Source organism: Schistocerca nitens, chromosome 8 (assembly GCF_023898315.1).
Source record: "Schistocerca nitens isolate TAMUIC-IGC-003100 chromosome 8, iqSchNite1.1, whole genome shotgun sequence".
Taxonomy (NCBI): Eukaryota; Metazoa; Arthropoda; class Insecta; order Orthoptera; family Acrididae; genus Schistocerca; species Schistocerca nitens.
In genome coordinates, this window is record NC_064621.1 from 52,799,086 (window position 1) to 52,823,181 (window position 24,096).

Here is a 24,096-nt window from a genome sequence, read left to right on the forward strand (position 1 = left end):
TGTGTGATGTCCTTAGGTTAGTTAGGTTTAACTAGTTCTAAGTTCTAGGGGACTGATGACCTCAGAAGTTAAGTCCCATAGTGCTCAGAGCCATTTATTCAATTTTTCTTTAATTTACGTTTTTTTCACGTTTATCATCATTTTAATAATTTTGTATCATTATAACAGTATTTTCATGTAATACCACCTTAAATGTTTCGCTTAATTAATGATAGTTACGTTATACTTGTTGATGGTTTGTTTAACACTTACTTCATTACTTAATTATATTAAATAAGCGCAACGTATCAGGATAAGTTTAAAGAATTTTAATTTTTACACAAATGTATTAGTAATACAACTGTCTGAAAAAATGTACTTAAAATTATTATAATGGAAACTATGTAAACCTTTGTTGGACAGTCTTCTGCTTCATTTTCTTGTTCATTCTCTTTCACATTTTCGTGAAGAATCAATAGAATATAAATATTCAACATTAACCTTCATCAAGCGTATAGTTGTAAAATGCTAACTGCGTCCGCTACATTTTTTTATAAAAGTTAACTCGGTTCCAGAATGTTGTACATATTTTTTTTGAAATTTGTGATTAAAAGTCAGTAATTTCTTTCGTTAGAAGTTATTTTCATAAAATAAAAATTGAGACAATTATTTAAAAAAGACACCAAACCAAAGTGCAAGTTTTTCGAAATCATTTTTTGATCCTTATAATAGACAGAATCGTAAAAATTATTTAACAGCATGGTATCACAACTCCTTGCGAAGAAAATAAGACCTCAAAATTTACTGTAAGGCCATGCTAAATATGTCTAGGCAATTACTGAGAGCGCCTTTTTTTTCAAAAAATCTATATATTGCAAAAATAATTAATATTTTTTAATTTTTCAAACAAATACTTACCGTGGGCTATACTAAAACTAAACAGGAAGTATGGGAAAGTGAATGTCAAGGATTTATAGAGACCCGATTGTTAACGGTTTTTTCGATCTATCTCGAAACGTAAGAAGGCAATCGTTACTTATAAATAGAAATCGATAGACTTTTTATGCCTACAACTTTCTCATTTAACATTTTTCGATCGGAACTTAAGTATTGTTTACTTATTTATAAAACAGCATTTTTTGCCACTTTGCAGATTTTTATGGCCGTGTTCGTCTTGTTGGCGTCGAGTTTCGTGAAAAATAACGTTTTCAGGTAGTAAATGTTGCGAATTTAACGTCAGTACATCACACAGTGTTTGGCGTATCTACTGCATACTACAAGTCGGCGCGTGACCACCAACACTGGGGCACTGTTGTGTTATACATCAAGACAATGCTCACTGGCTCAGATTTGAAAGTTCCAGAATCCAGGATAAATGAGGAGTACAACATCGATACGTTAAAACATCAAAGATAGCAGTTCTTACATAAGAAGTTATTTACACAGTTGCTTTGTACGTAATATTATAGAATTGAAACATTCATCTACGTCTACAAGATTACTCTGCAATTCACACGTAAGTGCATGGCAGAGGGTTCATCGAACGACATTCATGCTATTTCTCTACCGTTCCATTCTCGAACAGAGCGTGGTAAAAACGAGCACTTAAATCATTATGTGTGAAGTCTGCTTTTTCGTGTATCATCACGGTGATCATTTTCCCTATGTAGATGAGCATCAACTGAATGTTTTCGTAACCGGAGGAGAAAGATGGCGATTAAAATTTCGGAAGAAGATCCTGCCGCAGCGAGAAACGCCTTTGTTTTAATGATTGTCACCCCAGTACACGTATCATGTCCGTAGCATTCTCCTATTTCGCGATAATACAAAACGAGCTGCCCCTCTTTGAACTTTTTCGATGTCCTTCGTCAATCCTATCTGATGTGGATCCCACAACCCACAGCAATATTCCAGAAGAGTGCTGACAAGTGTGGAGTTAGGAGAATCTTTACTAGGCCTGTTGCACATTCTAAGTGTTCTGTCAATAATTGGCAGTCTTTGGTTTGCTTTACCTGCAACATTATCTTTGTGGTCGTTTCAATTTAAATTATTTGTGATTGCAATCCCTAAGTAGTTAGTTGAATTTATAGCCTTTAGATTTGTGTGATTTATCGTGTGACCAAAATTTGGCGGATTTCTTTTAGTACTCATGGTGATGACGTCACAGTTTTCATTATTTAGAGTCAATTGCCACTTTTCCCACCATACAGATATCTTGTCTAAACCATTTTGCAATTGGTTTTGACAGTCTGATGACTTTGCAAGACAGTAAATGAATGCATCATTTGCAAACAATCTAAGAGCCCTACTCAGATTGTCTCTTATGTCGTTAACGTAAAGCGCTAACAGCAGAGGGCCAGAACACTTCCTTGGGGAACGCCATATATTACTTGTGCTTTACTCGATGAGTTTCCGCCAGTTCCTACGAAATGTGACCTGTCTGACAGGAAATGACGAATCCCGTCACACAGCTGAGGCGATACTCCACAAACAAGCAATTTGATTAGGTGTCTCTTGTGAGGAACGGTGTCAGAAGCCTTCTGGAAATCTAAAAATATGGAATCAATTTGACCTCATCTGTCAATAGCACTCACTACTGAGTGAGACCAAAAAGCTAGTTGTGTTTCAAAGAACGATATTTTCTGAATCCGTGCTGAATATTTCTCAATAAATACTTTTCTTCGAGGTAATTCATAGTGTTAGAACACAGTATATGTGGTAAAGTCCTACTGCAAATCGTCATTAGTGATATGGATCTGTAATACCCCTATTTCCTTTCTTGAGTGCTGGTTGACTTGTGCAACTTTCCAGTCTTTAGGTACGGACCTCGAAGAGCTAACACTTGTATACGACTGTGAATTATGGATTTATTACATCGGCATACTCTGAAAGGAACCTGACTGCTATACAGTCGGGACCACAGGCCTTGCTTTTATTAAGTGCTTTAAGTTGCTTCACTACACCGACGTTATCTACTTCTAAGTTAGTCATGTTGGTAGTTCTTCTTGATTTAAATTTTGGAATATTTACTTCGTCTTCTTTGGTGAAGGACTTTCGGGAAACCATGTTTAGTAACTCCGCTTTGGTGGCACTGTCATAAGTAGCATCACCATTATTATCGCACAATGAAGGTACTGACTGTGTCTTGCAGATGGTGTTCTTTACATTGTATGACCATTATCTCTTTGTTTTTTGTGCTAGATTTCGAGACAAAATTTCGTTGTGGAAACTATTGAAAGCATCTCGCATTGAAATTCGTGCTAAATCTCACGGACTTTGGGTTATTTTAAATTTGGCATGCTTTTTTCGTTGCTTCTGCTACAGTGTTCTGATCCGTTCTGGGAACCATGGGGGATCAGTACCACCTATTATTAATTCATGTGGTATATACAGAGTGATTATCATTAAAGTTAAACTTTCAAACCGCTGTAGAAATAACACCACTGGTCAGAGTTGCCTCAAATTGCAACTGAATATTACCGCAGAAGGGAGAAAACGTATGGCAGAAGAGAAATAAATAGTTACAAGATGTACCAATATATGCCGCTGTAAGCACCATAATTTAATAGTGGTCGACTACAAATGACAACTGCATCATACAACAGTGCCTAAGGTGTACGCTTGACGTTAAACAAACTGCACCACTCAATGTGCATGGGTGTACAGGTGTGATACTGTTAGTTACGTAAGACCATCCACCACGGGAAGGTCATACCGCATCGGAAAAATCGGTTTTAATTGTCCTGAGGGCAAAACCCGCATAAAAAGCATCAATCACGTCGTTTTTTAGTAAAATATGGCGTTTCAGTCTTCGATCGCTATTCTTTATTCTCAGTAACCGGTTTCGGGCTAGCTGCCCATCTTCAGATCATATGTTGTAATTACAGAGTAACTTGTCCGTACAGAACACACAGTTCACTGTCATAAGTAAAGTAAAGTAAAGGAAAGGAAATTTACTTTACTTATGACAGTGAACTGTGTGTTCTGTACGGACAAGTTACTCTGTAATTACAACATATGATCTGAAGATGGGCAGCTAGCCCGAAACCGGTTATTGAGAATAAAGAATAGCGATCGAAGACTGAAACGCCATATTTTACTTAATGAACGATCGCGGACCTCCCAGTGAGACAACCATGTCTTGTTTTGATAAACGTCGTTTTTTAATTGCCCTGAGGCCAAAAACCGCACAAAAATCATCATTCATATCGGTTTTTAATCGTCCTAAGGCCAAAAATCGCATAAAAAGCATCAATCAAAATCATATCGGATTATTAACTTCCGTGTCACTGGCGTAAAACATGTTCAATATGCTGTCCACCGTTTTATGCAAGAAGTTGAAATCGAGAATGAGCATGTTCCAAACTGGTCGAAGAGTTTTCGGGGTCACGTTCAGAAAGCGTTGCGCAATGCGTGCCTTCAATGCAGCTAAGTTTGCAATCGGAACACTGCACACAGCACATTTCAGATAGCCCCACAGCCAGAAGTCATACGGATTAAGATTAGGTGATCGGGACGGCCAGGCTGTAGGGAAATGGTGGCTGATAATTCTAGCATTTCTGAAATGCTTCAGCAGTCGATTAACTGGATTTGCGATGTGCAGAGGTGCGCCATCTTGCATAAAAATGATCTCATCCACACATCCACGCTGTGGGAGTGCTGGAATGATGAGGTTGCGCAAAAGACTCATAGCGCTTACCAGTGACGGTACAAGTAACAGGATCGGAAGCACGTGACTCTTCGAAAAAATATGGCCATATGATAGACGATGCCATAAACCCGCACCACACAGTGACCTTTCAGGATGAAGTGGTGCTGGTTGATTTGCATGTGGATTTTCCGTTGCCCATATTCGACAATTCTGTGTACTGACATATCCTGTCAGATGGAAGCGGACTTCATGTGTCCACAAAATCTTCCACTGCCAATCACTGTCCACTTCCATGCGAGCAAGAAATGAGAAAGGAAGGGTCTCTCTTGGTGGCAGGTCAACAGGTCGCAACTCGTGCACATGGGTAATTTTGAATGGATAGCAGAGAAGGATGTTTCGTAGGATTTTACGCACAGTGGTCACGGGTATGTCTAATGTTCGGGCAATTCTCTGTGCACTACACGTTTCCACACCACCACTCGTCTCCTCCTGCATTGCCGTGGCCACTGCTTCCACTGACGTCGAATAAATTCGTTTCCTCCCTCTACCAGGTTGTACACCATAAGAACCTGTCTTTTCAAATTTCCGAATCATTTTCTCCAGACCAACGGCAGTCATCGGAACGACGCCTTTTTTCAAACTCTTCAGTGTCTGGAACTTCCGCAGAGCGACGTGCGCACTGTCATCATTCTTGTAACACAGCTTTACAAGCAGAGCACGAGCCTGCATTGAGACAGTCACGGCGAACGTCGCAGACGTGAAAGGAGGAAAAGCCGTGTACTCGGCGTGTTTATATCAACTTCAAAATTTTTTTTCTTTATTGTGATTTTAAACACCTTATACAAAGGCGAGCTGTCAGCAGCACAATACGCCGCTCTTCAGCCTTGAGGTTGACAACAAGGAATACATAAAGGTGGCACAGAGTAGACAGTAAAAACGGTGGGCAAAAAATGTAGACACTAAAAATCGAAAAAACATGGAGCCGTTCACGCTGGACGAGAAACATCACTAACACTGGGCGACACGGCGCACATAACATGGATGATGGCGACGGCATGTGAGCGGTGGTGGCGTGACGGCGAACAACACCAAACACAAAACGAGGGCACACACACGAAACACTGACGGCGATGATCTCCGGCGCGCGAATGTTCACTATGCGCGTGCGAGTCCGGGGACCTGCCAAGAGAGGAGGAGGAAGAAGGGGAGTGGGAGAGCGAGAGGGGAGCATCAACTTCAATGGGGCGTGCGCATCACAGGTGTTTTCATTTACGTGTTCTAACACATACAGCGCCATCTATTGATCAATTTTCACACTATTTGTTTTCTTTTGCCATACGTTTTCCACTTTCTCCGATAATATTCCATTGCAATTTGACGTCCTTCTAACCAGTGGTGTTATACCTAAAGCGTTTTGAAAGTTTAAGTTTAACTGCGATCACCCTGAATCTCTCAGTTGCCGTCGATACTATTTCTTTGAATTCAGACCACAGCTGTTCTGCACTTATGTAGTCAGAGCAGAAGGAGTTGAAACTATTTCCTAGAAAGGCGTCAAGCGAATCTTTATCTGAGTTTTTAAAAAAGATATATTTTTCGTTTATTTTTGGTGGGTTTGAATGTTACAGTGTTGAGTCTCGCTACAACTGCTTTGTGGTTACTAGTCTCTGTATCCGTCATGATGCCTCCTATTTGATCATGATTATTTCTTGCAACCATTTACATTTCGAGTAGGCTCCTGAACTAATTGTTCAATATAATTTCCTGACGAAGCATTCAGTATGGTTTTAGACGGTGTTTTATGCCTACCACCGTCTTCAAACACGTACTTTGGCCAACTTGTCGTGGGTAAATCGAAGTTACCACAACTATTATTGTATGAGTGGGGTACCTACTTGAAATAAGACTCATGTTTTCTTTGAACTGTTCAGTAACTGTACTATTTGAATGGAAGTGTCGATAAAATGAACCTATTAGTAATTTATTCCGGTTGTCAAATATAACGTCTGCCCATACTAATTCACAGGGACTCTATACTTCAATTTCACTACAAAGTAAACTTCTTCTGACAGCAATAAACACTTCACCACCAACTGTATTTAATCTATCTTTTGTGAACACGGTTAGGTTCTTTGAAAAAGTTTACGTTGAACTTATTTTTGGCTTTATCCAGGTTTCCGTATGTATAACGAGTCAGCGATTTCTATTAGCCCTTGGAGGTCTGGTTCTTTCTCAACACAACTACGACAATTTACAACTACATTGCCGATTGTTGCTAGGTGTACTTTCCTTTGTTTGCCCTGCATTTTAGACTCACGCCCTCTCTGTAATTTCCCAACAGCCTCTAACTAAACAACCCAGTACCCTGCACACATCCCTCACTACCTCTGTGTGTAACGGAGCCCTGACCTACAAAGCGAAACACAGAAACCCCCCACGTAATGACACAAGTCGCAGAACCACCTGTGCCTCTTAAGACCATCAGTCGGCTCTGTACCGAAGCACCACAGTTGCTCCTATCGGCGAAACTGCAGATGGTGAGTTCCACTTTCCTCTCACGTGCAAGACTGGTCGTCTTTATCCACTTAGCTAGTTGCCAGAAACCAGAGCGAATCTCTTCCGAGACCGCTACGGTCGCAGGTTCGAATCCTGCCTCGGGCATGGATGTGTGTGATGTCCTTAGGTTAGTTAGGTTTAACTAGTTCTAAGTTCTAGGGGACTGATGACCTAAGATGTTAAGTCCCATAGTGCTCAGAGCCATTTGAACCATTTTTTTGAATCTCTTCCGATCCAAAGCGACACACATCGCTGCTACTGACGTAAGACACCACCCGCAGCTGGCTGCACCCCGTGCTCTTCGTGGCCTCTGGAAGCATCCACTCCACTTCTGGAATGACACCTCCCGGTATGCACACAGAGTGTACACTGATTTTCTTTCCCTCCTTGGTAGCCATACCCCTAAAGGGCCCCTTTATGTGCCTGACGTTTTAGCTCTCACCTACCAGTAAAAGCAACTTCTGTGAATGCCCGGACCTTGCAGGCCAAGGAGAGGGCGAGCCACTGCATCACTGCATCTGGCTCAGGGACTTCGTCAGCCACAGCGCCAGAATCTCTTCGTTAGACGAAGCGGTGTGGCCCTCCGATCGGCACCAAGGAATGTCAATGTGTCATAGTTTGCGTCACGTAAACTATGGTGAGGGATACAAACTAACATTGTTTTCTTATTGAGATATATATTCACACTTAGCTGATAAGTTTGAGGCGTATTTGAGTTCATGGACATATTGAGGATATTTATCTGAGCACCAGACTCATACAATTCGTCACTGTAAAGCATTTTCCTGGTACAAACACCGCACGCTCTAGTGCTACTGACAGCTATGTTTGTAGCACTTATCACTGTTTACATCACACATCGTGACGAAGTTACCATTAGCGATAATCTCAGAGATAGAAATTCTGTATGTCTGTATATCAATTAACATTTTTTACATGCAATAACTCTGTCATTGACTCTCCCTTAAGGTCTTCCTTTTACTTTAATTCTGTTTAGATTTCCTTGACGGTGTATGTAATTTATATAAATGCAATTTTTTCACCTACTGTGGCTGCAGCAACAGCCGTTACTGCTACTAGTACTACCAATAAAGCCACTACTGCATGTAAAAAACCTATTGAATCAGAGATTCAGAATGTCAGAGTGCATTTATTGTGCCTTGCATATTTAAAGTAATTAATGTTTGCCTTCGTACCTAAAATACCAAACTGGATACTTCATCGAAATGATTGTTTTGCATGATTTAGACAGATGGACAAGCATCACATGATGATGTGGGAACTCCCACCAATAGTATCACAGAATTTACAGAAGAAAATACTGTGGAACTTCTGCATTAATCAGAGTTGAAAACAGAAAAACTACTACCCCCACAAACCACATGGAGTTCAGGCGAAAAGTGTTGCATTCTGGTTTTCCACACAAAGAAAAAGAAAGAAAACTAAAGGCAGTAACTGAAACTGGGAGACATGATACTGCGAGAAGTATTTGACAGAGCACTGAAGGACCTAAATCAAAACAAGGTCCTGAGAGTAGACAACATTCCATTAGAACTACTGACAGCCTTGGGAGAACTAGCCATGACAAAATATTTACATCTTGTGTGCAAGCTGCATGAGACAGGCGAAGTACCCTCAGACTTCATGAAGAATATAAGAATTCCAGTTCCAAAGACAGCAGGTGCTGAAGAGCGCGATTACTACCGAACTATGAGTTTAGTAAGTCATGGTTGCAAAATACTAACACGAACTATTTACAGAAGAATGAAAAACTGATAGAAGCTGAACTCATGGAGGACTAGTTTGGATTATGGAGAAATGAAAGAATACGCGTGGCAGCACTGACCCTACGACTTGTCTTAGAAGGTAGGTTAAGGAAAGGCAAAGCTAAGTTTATAATATTTCTAGACTCAGAAAAAGCCTTTGACAATGTTGACTTGAATACTCTCCTTCAAATATTGAAGGTGGAAGGGGTAGAATACAGGAGCGAAAGGCTATTTGCAACTTGTACAGAAATCAGATGGAAGATGTAAGAGTCTAGGGGCATGAAAGGGACCCAGTGGTTGAGTAGGGAGTGAGACAGGGTTGTGGCCTCTCCCCGATGTTATTCAATCTGTACATTGTGCAAGCAGTAAAAGAAACCAAACAAAACCGCAATAGCAACGTAGGTTCAAGCAGAAGAAATAAATACTCTGCGGTTTGCCGGTTACATCGTTATTCTGTCAGAGACGGCATAGGACTCGGAAGAGCAGTTGAACGCAATGAACAGGGTCTTGAAACAAAGATATAAGATGAACACTGTAACGTTCTTCATAAATTATTGAAATAATTAAATGAATGTTTGAACTGGGAATGCATACAAAACGGGAGTTATCGTGTAGCGTGTTGTACCTGCAAATTGTGTGCTTACTCTATGTTATTGTTAGCAAAACTTTTTCAGACTGATTGGGCAATGCAACTCCCAATACCAATAAAGAAATACAGTCATTGCAAAATACATTCAGCCCCGTAGGTACTGAATCCTCTGACCCTGTTCAAAACTGATAACTTTCGTCCCTGTGCACGTAACAAATAAATAAAATTGTCTTACTTCTAAAGCAGCAATGATGGATCTTGTTATTTCTACTCTCTCATGAAGAAGAACAAAATTTACTAGATACAGGCTTAGCGGTGTGCAATGCTGGCTATAATACTTTGAAATATACATAAAATTCTTTTGGCTGATAAATGAAAACATTTAAGAAAAATTTAATTTCTTTAAGAAAAGAGCATATGACCTGGACAGGGAGGCGGCAGTGATCTGGGTGAATTACTAAGACTGACTTTTTCAATAGAGAAGCTGTATTCGAAGTTAGGTTTGGCTTTTCAAAACATCTTCCAACTGAAACTACATCGCTCAGAAAGATTACATCCTTTTTACTAAATGAAAAGCCTTTCTTTTGTGACGTAGTCACAAACAATGAGATTATTTTGTACAGCAAGTATTATCTAACATCACTAAAAAACATAAAGACAAATCTTTAAATTACGTATACCTGTGTTAACAAATCTTAGAAACATTACAAAAGGAAAATATCTAACTAGCCTATACATCAAATCTGTTTACATGCATTCTGCGGTTACTCAACATAGAACACATTGTTACCAATTATCAGCCAACTCATTTACACTAACGCGCTGGCGCCGGCCGAAGTGGTCGTGCGGTTCTAGGCGCTGCAGTCTGGAACCGGGAGACCGCTACGGTCGCAGGTTCGAATCCTGCCTCGGGCATGGATGTGTGTGATGTCCTTAGGTTAGTTAGGTTTAACTAGTTCTAAGTTCTAGGGGACTAATGACCTGAGAAGTTGATTCCCATAGTGCTCAGAGCCATTTAACGCGCTGGCAAAAGGAAAATAATAAAAAGTTAACTTCTTTACCTTAACTGCGAGAAGACTTCTGCTTCCACATTTATATTTCCAATAATACATGTACTCGTAAAGCTTCTTTGGAATATCAATCTGGTAATCCTTTCTTGTCACAACTAAATTTACATTTCATCACTTCACATTACATTCCTTTACAAAATCACTCATGGTTTTTAACTACCTATTTTACGTGCGGTGTAACACAAAATATTGGTATGAGAAAATTTATACATTATTATCTAACACTTGGTGGCTTTACAGAGCACACCACAAAAACTGCCTACTACATTCTCTTTCGCTCACAGACTGAAACACAATCATTGCTGTGTGCCAAGTGCTCTCTCACTCTAACACTACAATCTCAGACAAGAAGCAGTATCTTTGGCTCTGCGGTCATGAAAAGTCAGCGATTCACTTTATAAAGTCCATCAGAGACATACGTTGTTCACAATACAATAGTTTCATTTTAGTTTACACTAGTATCATTACAATGTTTGGGTGCGGCACACAAGTGTATCCCAGTAGACTCCTTTCACAAACCTCCAGCACGGTTTAACAAATTTGCTGTACGGTTTGGATGTGCACTGTTCACAAAATGTAGAACAAATTTTTACATCAGTGTTTACAATATGACTAATTGGTGTTAAGTAATCCTTACAATATAATCCTAAAGACCACTGGAATAGGTATGTCATCGTGTGACCAAGTATAACAGTACAAATCATTGAGCTCTTGAGGAAACTGCTGCTCTGGCGCATGAGCAGTAAATTTAAAGTCTGGTCATGTCATATACAAAATACTCTAAATCCCTGTTGATAGAAGATGCATAACATTAGTGAAAGAAAGAGTAAAGTACATCCGCGGTTGTCAAGAAAATAATAGGAAAATGGTTGAGATGTCAATTCTATACAACACAGTGAGAAGTCTGGCAACAGTCTGACTGTAAGTAAATTAACTCTTTTTAAGATATGACAAGAAATGTAGCATTAATCTGTCTACGAGTATATCAGCACCAGCATACATTCTAAATAAACAAGACATAAAGGTTTAAGCAAACAAGGCAAGACAAAATTATTGGTAATGCATAATCCTACATAGTAACCCACAAAGAACTATATAAATAAAGCATAAAGAAATGGTTAGACATATTAGAAAAATAGTGACATGGTTACAAGTTCATTTTAAGTAGTGTAATCCTGACAAAGTATCATATTAGTGAAAGGGCATAGGTTGGCTACAAGTGGCCATTATACAGGGTGGTCCACTGATCGTGACCGGGCCAAATATCTCAAGAAATAAGCGTCAAAAGAAAAGAGTACAAAGAACAAAACTTGTCTAGCTTGAAGGGGGGAAACAGATGGTACTATGGTTGGCCCGCTAGACAGCGCTGCCATAGGTCAACCGGATATCAACTGTGTTTTTTTTTAAAATAGGAACCCCCATTTTTATTACATACTCGTGTAGTACGTAAAGAAATACGAAAGTTTTAGTTGGACCACTTTTTTCGCTTTGTGATAGATGGCGCTGTAATAGTCACAAACATATGGCTCACAATTTTAGACGAACAGTTGGTAACAGGTAGGTTTTTTAAATTAAAATACAGATCGTAGGTACGTTTGAATATTTTATTTCGGTTGTTCCAATGTGATACACGTACCTTTGAGAACTTATCATTTCTGAGAAGGCATGCTGTTACAGCGTGATTACCTGTGAATACCTTCCGTAATGTTCGCACGTCCGTTGACAATGCGTTGACGCATGTCAGCCGTAGTCGGTGGATCACGATAGAAAATATCCTTCAACTTTCCCCACAGAAAGAAATCCGGGGACGTCACATCCGGTGAACGTGCGGGCCATGGTATGGTGCTTCGACGACCAATCCACCTGTCATGAAATATGCTATTCAATACCGCTTCAACCGCACGCGAGCTATGTGCCGGACATCCATCATGTTTGAAGTCCATCGCCATTCTGTCACGCAGTGAAACATCTTGTAGTAACATCCACAGAACATTACGTAGGAAATCAGCATACATTGCACCATTTAGACTGCGATCTATAAAATGGGGGCCAGTTATCCTTCCTCCCATAATGCCGCACCATACATTAACCCGCCAAGGTCGCTGATGTTCCACTTGTCGCAGCCATCGTGGATTTTACGTTGCCCAATAGTGCATATTGTGCCGGTTCGTCGCTAAATAGAATGCGTGCAAAAAATCTGTCATCGTCCCTTAATTTCTCTTGTGCGCAGTGGCAGAACTGTACACGACGTTCAGAGTTGTCGCCATGCAATTCCTGGTGCATAGAAATATGGTACGGGTGCAATCGATGTTGATGTAGCACATTCTCAACACCGACGTTTTTGAGATTCCAGATTCTCGCGCAATTTGTGTGCTACTCATGTGCGGATTAGCCGCGACAGCAGCTAAAACAGCTACTTGGGCATCATCATTTGTTGCAGGTCGTGGTTGACGTTTCACACGTGGCTGAACACTTGCTGTTTCCTTAAATAATGTAACTATCCGGCGAACGGTCCGGACACTTGGATGATGTCGTTCAGGATACCGAGCAGCATACATAGCACACGCCCGTTGGGCATTTTGATCACACTAGCAATACGTCAACACGATATCGACCTTTTCCGCAATTGGTAAACGGTCCATTTAAAAAAATTTAAAAGAGGCTGAAGTCCTAAACAATGCAAGACGGAACTTTCAATTTTAGAACGGCTGAAGGCTCATTATTTGAAACCCAACTAAAAGCATAAAAATTCAAACCATCGGCTATGAGCCATTAAAATAGACAAACACCAATAAGGTTCAAATGGTTCAAATGGCTCTGAGCACTATGGGACTTAACATCTGTGGTCATCAGTCCCCTAGAACTTAGAACTACTTAAACCTAACTAACCTAAGGACATCACACACACCCATGCCCGAGGCAGGATTCGAACCTGCGACCGAAGCAGTCGCGCGGTTCCAGACTGTAGCGCCTTTAACCGCTCGGTCACTCCGGCCGGCCAAACACCAATAAGAAAAGGCAGTATAGCCAGCAGCGTTCAGAAGCTTCCGGGGGTCGGTCTGCACTTGAAATATTAACGTTCGCTTAGGGGAGACAGGTAGTCGCCCCAACTATATCCGATCCGCCGGCAACCCAACCAAGAGACAGTCAACGACAAGACGACTTGCTTTCCACCCGACCAGTACACAGGGAACTCCAAAGCCAAAACGTAAAAGGCGTAGCCGCCCACAACCAAGTATGCATAAGCTGTCAAAACTACACACATTTGTTGGACAGTGACAACACGGTGAGGAAAGTACACTGCCTGAATTTTACGTCAGCGGCCAGGGCAGGTAATCGGAACGCTAACGGTCACAAGGCAGAAAATTCCGTTTGTGCACTTGAACTTCAAATAACCAAAATACAGTTCAACTCTACTGGATGGTGGCCAAACTTTCGCCAACTCGAACACTCGCTGTGGCTCACGGGAATACCCCCAACAGCCAACCAGGAAAACCAAGGGCACAATGTGAACAGACTGGCTTCGGTAATTAAATCACCACTCAACTCCGACGTCCTGGGTCGGTGAGCCACGAACCTCGTAGCAACCGGAACAGCTCCCACACACTCTGACACTGCGTAGAGATTGCCAGCGTTCCCGGCCCACTGTGTCGAGCTGAGATTCCTGGCTGATCCACACCAACCGACCGACTCCTCGGAACCAATACTCCGACAACATTTAAAATAACTTGTCAATTAAAATCACACAAACTACACACAATTTCACGAACACTTACATGAAGAACCAGACAATGCTAGCGGCAAAGACTGTACAATAACAGGGACGAATCACAAGTCGGCACCCACCACCAACCCATAAGCAATCGCCGACCAGATACACGTCGTCTGGCAAGACGACCAACCGATGACCAACCAAAGTCGTAGCTACTCCAGTCATGTGTGTCGGGCGAGTCATGGCGGTCCGGACCTCACTGCTGCCGCGCCGCGACTGAACTTGTACTCCGTGCCAACTCAAACACTGCCCGGTCCGAACTAACTGCTGGCACGTTCCAACTGACTGGCAGATCAGAACTAACTCCGAACACACGACAACTGGGAAGTAATAGCAGTCAGCAAAGATAATACACCAAAGCTTATATCGATAAGCGCCGCTGCGGCCGCTAACTGCCAGGCAAGGCGGCAAGTCGGTGACACCTGTAATGGAAGTTAACATAACGAGGTGGTAGTACAGAAAAAACAGGATGTCAAATGAGATAGGGCACGAAAACGAGCCACGCACGGCCCAGTGGCATTTTAAGGGTAAACAAAGGAAAATGAAAATATAAATCACTAAGGCAATTCCAGCTAAAAAAGTACTTCAATAAACTTAACAGTTTCAATTTTCACTTCGCCATCGTTATCTGATATCTCCAACTGCGCCTTTGAAGGTTATCTGTAAATGGAGGCATTCTGCTTCGCTAGTGCCGCGAGGAAAACAACAGTCCCTGGTCTGTCTCTTCCTTCTCTCATGGCTGACAAGGCAGGAGGTTCTGCCGTAAGTGTGATGCGGCACAGAACATTAACTGCAGCTTGGCACTCCCCAACTGAGTGGGGAGTTTACGAAAACACTGCGTAAATAATTTGCGAAGAGCGTACAGTATCTCGGTGTGCATTCGAGGGCATTGTGAGCATTTTGTAGGAACCACCAGTAATGAAGCTGCTCTTTCTCTCTGTCGCTAAAGATATAGGCTACGGTAATTCCTTTGAAACATGTAAGCGCATGATATTTTGCAGCAGATTCATCTGGGCAGAGGATGGTCTGAGGGTCAATCATATCACGAGTGACCCGAAGGTAACAAGCCAATATCTTCCGTGTTAGTCGCCAAACTCCGGACGACGATGTACACTCTTTGACATAAAACTTGACCGGCGGCTGGCCGCTTCAGAGGCAAAGTCCGCGCCGATCGCGATATGGGACAAAAAAACTGGCCAACTCGCTAATTCTCTAAGTCCGGTTATCTGCACAATCTGGCAACACTGTAGACTGCGGCACTTCCTGGATGAAAACTTGTCCCATGATAGAGAAACTCTAGGCTGATTACGCCTGTGGTCTAGCGGTAGCGTGCGTTGTTTCTGTTCATAATGTCAGTGGATCGAGAGCAGCTGGCATAAAATATTTTTATAGCCTCTTGTGTCTGAATGCTGAAGACGTGAATGTAATGGTAGCGCAGATTCAATCTATTTCGCTTTGTGACACACCGATATCAAAATTTTATCCAGTAACGATTTTGCGGCAGATTTCCTGCAGACTGTCCTCCTCTGGACACCGTATGCGGCAAAGCTCCGGGATCCATTTGCTGGATACTGGCAGCGGCCGTGGCGACAGCAGCGGCGCTGCACTCCCCCGTTCTTTATCGAAAGCGCCTGCTACCGCTCATCGCTTTTGATGATTTAAAACGCTTTATTATTAAATGTTGCTCCACAGAAAATTTCTACAATTTCCATTCACGCTCAAAAGCAACGGAGACAGACCCCCTGATTAGTAGGCGGGTATTACACTCTCTCTCATTGCTTTTTATTTATCTCTCTCTCACTCTCTCTCTCTCACACACACACACAAACACACACACGCACACACACACACACACACACACACACACACACACACATTCTTTTTTATTTTTATTTGTATGTTGTGCTCGACTATCGGCGAGGCACGAAAACGCCTGTGAATGACTTTCTTAGTTTTGAGTACACTTACGAAAGAAATATAAAAACAACAATGAGAGTTACTGATTTATGATGCTCAGTTTGCAGTCAGTTCTGAGTATTATTAGTAACTACGCTCCAGTCCCTAAACCTAGTTACAGAAAGCGAATCAGACGCATTACGTATTCCAGGCCGTAGCAGCCGCGACTTGGAGACACCAGCTATGGTCACTTCCCAGACCGCTGTAGGATCACATCGGTTCGTCTTCTTCCTGCTGGTACTGTAACTGAGATTTGGCAACAAGGCAACGTATGTTTGGCAACTCTGTGATCGACGAGTTACTTCCTGGTGTGCACGGAATTAAGCCTCAAAGTTCACTTGATTTTACCTGTCATTTCCATTGAATAATCTGAGTTATTATCGCTTGAAGGGTAACAAAAGATTGAAAATTTACGGTTTTCAGCCCAGGAAAGTCGTTGCAGGTGGAAACCGCAACTAATCTAGACCTTCAAATAGCGGTTTACGAGTTCTAGTTACTATTGCTCTCGTAATAGGAAGCGAAGACCCATACCTCCTCGCCAGCTCTGTGGTAACGTGCTGCCCTGTGAAAAAGCGTCTGTTACGGTTCGCAGTTCCAGTATCACTGACTGTAACGTTTTTATCCCTTCTGTGAAAGAGCTACAAGCAGTCAGATCAAACATCAATAAGGAAATCGCAAGAAAATGCTTTCAGCTCATAGTGCAATTTTGAAAAACTTACAATGCTGCACAACAGGTAAGGCCTCTTTCCGCTGCTGCCAAGCGAATTTTGAGTTTCTAGGAATACGTAACTATATTTATGAAATGCCACATTTGCATACCTCTTGAGTATGACACAGCATACCAATTAAACACAGGCCCAATCAAAATCTAAGTGAATAGTATTTTACTAATTCGTGTCGATAGAGGCATGCTTGTGTACAGATACTTTCGTCGTAAGGTTATCATGGTTAGTTTTATTTCATTTCTTATAATACAGTGCACAATTTTCGTAAGGTTTCCTTTACTGTTGTTAAAACAATAGTAAACATGAGAGAGAAATTAAATATCAACGATGTATGCGAATTCTCTGATGTTACCTATGACAGTCTGACAATGCACATGCAGTTTATTGATTACATGCATGTAGAAAACTTGTTCTGAGTTAAAGCTGTCAAACAAAGTTTGAAGAAGAATAAAATATCACTACCACACGACGGCTAATGTAGAAAATACTTTTCTGACATATTATGGCACGATGCGCTCTCCCTGCACATCTTCGAGATGCATCTGCTGCCTGCTGTCTATTAAACCTGAATAGAACAAAATGTCACAGTAGTTAGCCCTTTTTCCACATGCGACTACTTTGGGTTGAGAAGTGAAGGGAATTATGTTCAAAGTTCCATTAGATTGATACCTTCAGCAGAGAGCAGAATTGCGTTTTAAAAAATGTAGCACTGAATGTATTCGAACTCGCGACATCTTATCTATGCTACAAGCTGACACGTAGCTACAGCAGCTCCAGAGCTCGGCAACTATTCCTCCAGAACTTTTGGATTCCACAGCACTGTGAGATTATGCATATGGCCAGGTCTTGACTTCTGAGAGACAAACAGTTACAGCTTTTCTTTTGGACTGAACGACGTTTTCTAGTAACAGATAGCGCAATAGAATAGCTCAAGTGGAAAGGAACACTTCCTATTTAAACTTCTGCATCCTACACTGTTGGCAGTTGTGTGTAGGTGGCAGTTACGTGATTTTATTTCTGTGATTACAAAATAGTCGAATGTATGCACTGGGTAGCCGAGGCAGCTAGTTCATGGTGATTCGGTCAACCAAGTAAATGAATTTACTGAAAATGCTGCAAATTACTACAGGGAGCCTGTGTGTCAGAATTCTCATCCAGTGTGACGCAACTGCGTTACGATAGAAAAATGACTCGCAGAGAAGAGGATTTCGTGGTCTGTTGGACGGATGGTAGGTTGTTATACCTATGGTCTGGGTTCGATTCCCACTTCCGTCAATGATTTTAGATAGGGAGAGACAGATTCCATTCTCTCCTGGCTACACCAAGTGAAGGAGATATAATGGCTGCGTGGTCTGAAAATTCACATTAAAGATGATATTCCTTCTTTACCAAGTAGACGGTAGGTTGAACCACAATAAAGTCTGGAGTGGCGACATGTAGAAACTCTATCACCAGTAACCTTTCTTATACTAGTTATTTATTTCAAGTGACGACACAAACGCTATGTATGGTCACAGGACACTTATTCCATCTTTTATTTGAGCTTCTGTATGTCGATAAAATTGGTTCTAAACTGGGAATGCAACTCAGACCGCCCTTAACGCGGAATTTGATCCCTTCGTGGCAATACAGCACGGCTACAATTTGTTGTTTGTTCAAAACTGCAGATTCCTCAACACCTTCACATATTACGCGTGAATGGGATCGAATCCTGGCCCGGCACTAAAGATTTAATTATGTATTATCAAGCTCTATCATGAGAACACCTATCTGCTGGTGGATAATAATTTTGATTTTTAATGTATTTTCATTCGTTGTCAACACTAACGTTATCTGACGTTTTTAACTCCCAGTGAGACACAGAACTATTTGCGAGATGACTGTAAGTTCAAGATGCTATTCTGAGCAGCTGTAAGTAGGCTGTTTAGGTTTTCTTATTGGTAACGCCACCTCTGTATGAAAATCACTGGCTGTGCTGTGTGCAGTCTGTGGCTGCTTTGCATTGTTGTAATACTCGCCATTGTAGTGTTAGGCAGCTGGCTGTGAACAGCGCATAGCGTTGCGCAGTTGGAGGTGAGCCGCCAGCAGTGGTGGATGTGGGGAGAGAGATGGCGGAGTTTTGAAATTTGTCATGAACTGCTGTATTTATATATGATGATATCAAGGTAAATACATTGTTTGTTCTCTATTAATATCTTTCATTTGCTAACTATCCCTATCAGTAGTTAGTGCCTTCCATAGTTTGAATCTTTTATTTAGCTGGCAGTAGTGGCGTTCGCTGTATTGCAGTAGCTTGAGTAGCGAAGATTTTTGTGAGGTAAGTCATTTGTGAAAGGTATAGTTTAATGTTAGTCAGGGCCATTCTTTTGTAGGGATTATTGAAAGTCAGATTGCGTTGCGCTAACAAAATATTGTGTGTCAGTTTAAGCACAGTCTTGTATAAATGTTCTAAGGGGACGTTTCATATGTCGATCCTTAGCCGAGGATACCTCACTGGAATCTTCTGATTTTTTTTCTTGTAGTTTGTGAAATTAGTGTAGCTTTTGTTTATTGCTAGCGCGTAATTGTAGAGAAAATCTCCTTTGTAGTTGTAGTTTTTCACTGTTGTACTGTAAAACAGTTGTGGCATGCATGTAGATTTGCACCAAGTATTTCGCAGCTGCAATTAACTAGATATTATTTTCAGTGCTATATTAATGTGTTCTCTTGTTTTTGCTCTTCAAATTGTGCTTTTCTGTGTTATCGTGTGAAATATTGTGACAATAATGGCGTGTGAAAAACGTAACACTAGGCTCCAAAGTAATCTGAGAAATAATAGTGATGACGAGTGTAGCTTATCAGCACCACTGTGTAATGAAGTAACAGACATTCAAAGTAGTAATTTGGTAACTGTGCATAGGGAAATGGAGTGGGCGTGAAATAATGGCGTAGACAATGAAACAAGTAGTGAACAGGGAAGCATTATCGATCGATCGGTCGGCAATAGCTCGCCTCAGGAAGCCGAAATTATAACACTCCTGTCTGCTGTTATTACTGCACCATAACCTCAATGCTAGAAACAGGTTATGACATAAAACTATTTTGTAAAAGCAATTATGGTACAAAGCAGCAGAGCAGTGTTACCCTCTGGGAGGAATTTTGTTAAGTTGACCGTGTTGTACCTAACGGAAGTGGCTTATCGGAAATGAAAGTCAGAATTACGTAAATATTTGAACAGTACCAAACAAAATTTTGCCTATCTGCACTGTTCAACTGATAAAGAAAACGGCCGCCAGCCTAACTAGGCAAGAGAATGATTAACATTCTCGTTTAAGAAAGTAGGTATAAGTAACTATAACGGACAAACACAACCTAGACTTGGCTACACGCGAGTGCAATGAACTCTGACACACATATGTTTTAAGACTGAAGCTACCCACTGGAGTAGCACAAACTATTTGCAAAATTATAACACGTACAGGAAAACACTATCACTTTCAAGGCTTACACAAACTGAGTGGTCTTTATACTGTTAATATGCACACAAGAGAGACAACACTTAGTAATCATGAACATATAATTTCCTACTATGCAGTTTTCCACTTTTACTACCGTGAGACATAAAATTAACATTTATGTAGGATACTGACTCACTTTCTGCGATTTACAACAGGCAGTAATGTGATCATTTACTAAGCAAAACTTTATAAGCCTGAGTCTTAAGAACTTTTAGTTTGAATTTGGCAACAACACATTAATAATCAGTTTTACTAGGAAAATTATTTCGGCAAGTATCAATAACTTTAACTCACTCTCTTGCCACATTAACTTTAATTTTACTCTGTCCAATAGGCATTAATTAGCAAACTGAGTTTTAACGTACTTTCAATAAGGACACTCGGTAATCACTTTTGTTCAAACGGAGAGGACCCTGAGAGGTGTTATGATGAGGAGAAAAATCAAGGTAGGTACATAAATTCAGATACACATTACCTTATATTTCAGCACAATAACACATCCATTAAGCTGATCTTTCACTGTACATCCTTACAATACGACGTTGCAATGATTGCGCAATGTGGTGGCAACTGCATGTTGGTAGGTGGAATTGCAGACAGAATTGCTGGACTCTGTCATTTCTTGGTGGCGAAGATAGGTACAAATTCCAGAATAGCCCAGCTATTTATCCATCCATCCGAGGCCTTAGAAAGAAGCAAGAAAAGCCTCTCTCGGAATCATCACAATATGCACACTTTGCCAAACAGTGCACAGTTTGGTAGCTCATATCCTATCGGTAGCTCGTCCCCGACTGACTATCAGTTCCACCTTTTCCACCTAGGCCAACCACATTTTGCGCGCGCTACACAGTTCCGTTCCCGAGGGGAACCACTACAACTTTTACATATAGAATAACTAAGAGCCCTAAGTGAAGGTCAGCAGTTTACATAACAGCAAACAAACACATTAAATAAAACAGAACATTTGCACATATTGACACTTCTACAAAAAATTATTCACACAGAATTGCAATTATATACAGTAAGTTTTGTTCCCTCCAAATGGGACAAAGTATTTACAGTACAGATACACTACTTTGCATAGAATCAAAATACAACATCAAAGTTTTAACATAGAAAAGAGTATACAATTTTGTGTTATCTATTCAATCAAAAACATTTACAGGTTCTTAACGATGTAATATTAAATGAAAAAAAACAACAAAATAGTTGAGTATAGCATTAGAGCTATGGTGTTACACATGCCCCATGTTTCGTTGAAGTTTCCTGTAAGGGATACTTCAAGGAAACATCTATAACACCTAAGTGGTGTTGGCTACAAAAAAAATTATTTTCGTCCAACTTCAGTTGGGAGGAAAAAAAAACACACATTAGAGATATACAGTATATACACTAAGAAATGCATACATTCCTTCCAAAAACATCCTCAAAGTAAAGCATTTATAGTAATTTTCATTTTCAGACTGGTTTAAGGAAACTAATTTTGCATCGTTATACAAGTTATCATTGAGCATGTTCACTTCATACACACACAGTTCAAATAAAAGACAAGACATTACACAAAATAAGCTTCATATTAGTAGAAAAGGTAAAGCCTTTAAATAATATAAAAAAAATTAAACACATATACAATAGCACAAATAATGATAATAAACACATAAACAACAGAACAGAACATTTTAACTCAACAAAGCAGAAATTTGTCTTTCAATATTTTTGAAGGAATGTAAATTTTCAGACACACAAGCATATTAATGATCATAATCCATTTTACAAGGTTCAGCAATTAATGGAATGTTGAAAATTTCAGTTTGCTTTCACATATGCACAAGTATTTACACAAACAGCTATGAGAACCCTTTTCCAACTGACTCTTTAAATACAAAAGTAACTTTTCAAGGTTTTCTCAAAACAGTTAACTTTAAATCTGCTCTTCATTAATAGTAGTCCAAAATGTTTGTTGTACATAAACACATTAACCTATTCAGAACCTATCTTTAATCATCACTGCTGTGTTCTAAAACAGACAGTCCAAAACTTTAAGTTATTCCAAAAACCCTAGCATCAAAACATCTACATCCATTTGAATAAGAATCCATTTATATTTTATAATAAATTTTCACTGACTTCAGAAAGAATAGTCAGTTCATAACACATTGACCAATAAACCTAACTACGTTCACTGCTTGCCTCAGCACTAGCAGTCTATGTTATACATTCTGCCCATTATTGTTTCGGCAGTCTTTATCTATAAACCTTTAGGCACAAAAACACAATTTAGATTAAGAACACTAAAACAGACATTTTTCAATTCATACACTGCCTCATCCTCTAGGTTTGGCAGTTCGTAACCACTTATCAACTTTTTGCCCCACAATGGCAAGTCCTTTGGCTACTGCTCACACTGCATATTTGGGTAGCCCTCAGCTATAGGACCACTGCAATTTTTATTGTTTTGTCTTGTTTAGCGGCCCAACAACATACTTTTGAGCAGTTTATTGTCATCATCTTTGTGTTTTTCATCATTACGTCACATCTTTGGTAACATTTGCATTAATGGTACAAAATATAAAACCTGCAACTTTGAAACAGTAATTAGACACTGGCAACAAAACCATTACTTTTCAAATGACAACACCAGGTAACATATACATTAATCAAGAAACAATTAAATGTCATACTTGGGGTCAAGTCAGGATTAAGAATTTCTTACTACTCCTTTACCATTGCTTTTCACCACACAGTTAGGTCATTACATACATCAAGTCCAGGACAATAATTTTATATCCTATTGCAAGTGCTTTTTGCCTACTCTTTGTGGCACTGGACACATATATCACATATCTACTTTACACATATTAATCAGGTTTCTCTCCTCAGTTTTGAAACACACATATTTTTTCAACATCATAATAATCCCCTATTTTCAGAAAACATTTACATCAACCATATTACAGTATTCATTTAACTTATTGTCAGTATTCTTACCTTTTCACCTCCATATTTCTCTTTCCAATTATTTTCCCATTACATTTTCTCTTTATAATATGCACAATACTTACATTCATATTGGTCATTTTCTAGTGTACCCAATTTAATTATTCATTTCTATCTTCAAAAACAATACGCAGTATCTTACATTATTTCCACACTTTCAGTTTACTCTGATAGAGAAGAAGGAAAGAAAATAGTAAAAGTTCTGAATGATGAAGAGGGAGGTTGGCAGCACGAAAAGAAACGGAAGTAGTGCTGGCAACGACTCGGGTCCCTGGTGCTCGTCAGGCAACTGACAATGCAAAGAGTGCATTGTCCCCTGAGGCTACTACATTTCATTCATCATTGGTTTCTATGGACATACAACTTCAGGTCGACTATATTTCTAACTCCTAAAGGCTTCCTTGACCTAGGGTACACAAGAAAATAAGCATTTGCATGTGGAGTTCCTTGCACTTCAAAAGGCCCATTGTAAATGTATTTGAATTTAGAAATTTCATTATTGATTTCACTTGATTTTTCATGGGTCTTCACTAAGACATAA